Below are 324 nucleotides of genomic sequence, written 5' to 3'. Positions count from 1 at the left end.
GCAGGGGGGGTTCTAACATTTGTCTAAGTTCTCAAACCAGGTGAAGACTCAGTTTTGGCATATCATTGTTGGCAGATGCATCTACTGTGGTGAATCAGGAACTTGACTGAACTGAAGCCTACCTCAATTTCTATTAGAATCTGTTACCAAGTTCTGGGTAAATTCTGGTTTTATTCCTCTATTTTGGTTTTACCCTACATTCCCCCCCCCCCCAATTTATCCTTCAGAACGAGCTTACAGATACACGCATATATTCGTAATTAACATCCTTCTTTTTAATACACACACACACACACACACACACACACACACACACACAATGAA

General features: G+C 40.7%; 1 protein-coding gene and 1 long non-coding RNA gene across 5 annotated transcripts in view; both read right to left on the bottom strand.

Annotated features, from left to right (window-relative positions):
* Positions 1–273, bottom strand: part of LOC109295681 — a 6,390-nt gene extending 6,117 nt beyond the window's left edge. The window contains exon 1 of the long non-coding RNA XR_002096815.1: positions 123–273. This is a non-coding gene — a long non-coding RNA (uncharacterized LOC109295681). The remainder of the gene's footprint in view (positions 1–122) is intronic.
* Positions 1–324, bottom strand: part of USP15 (ubiquitin specific peptidase 15) — a 135,411-nt gene that overhangs the window by 61,844 nt on the left and 73,243 nt on the right. The window lies entirely within an intron of this gene.

Source organism: Gavialis gangeticus, unplaced genomic scaffold (genome assembly GCF_001723915.1).
Source record: "Gavialis gangeticus isolate Ggan-Ray unplaced genomic scaffold, GavGan_comp1, whole genome shotgun sequence".
Classification (NCBI taxonomy): domain Eukaryota; kingdom Metazoa; phylum Chordata; order Crocodylia; family Gavialidae; genus Gavialis; species Gavialis gangeticus.
Note: the sequence above shows the minus strand (reverse complement) of the source record. Positions and strands in the feature narration are given on the sequence as shown.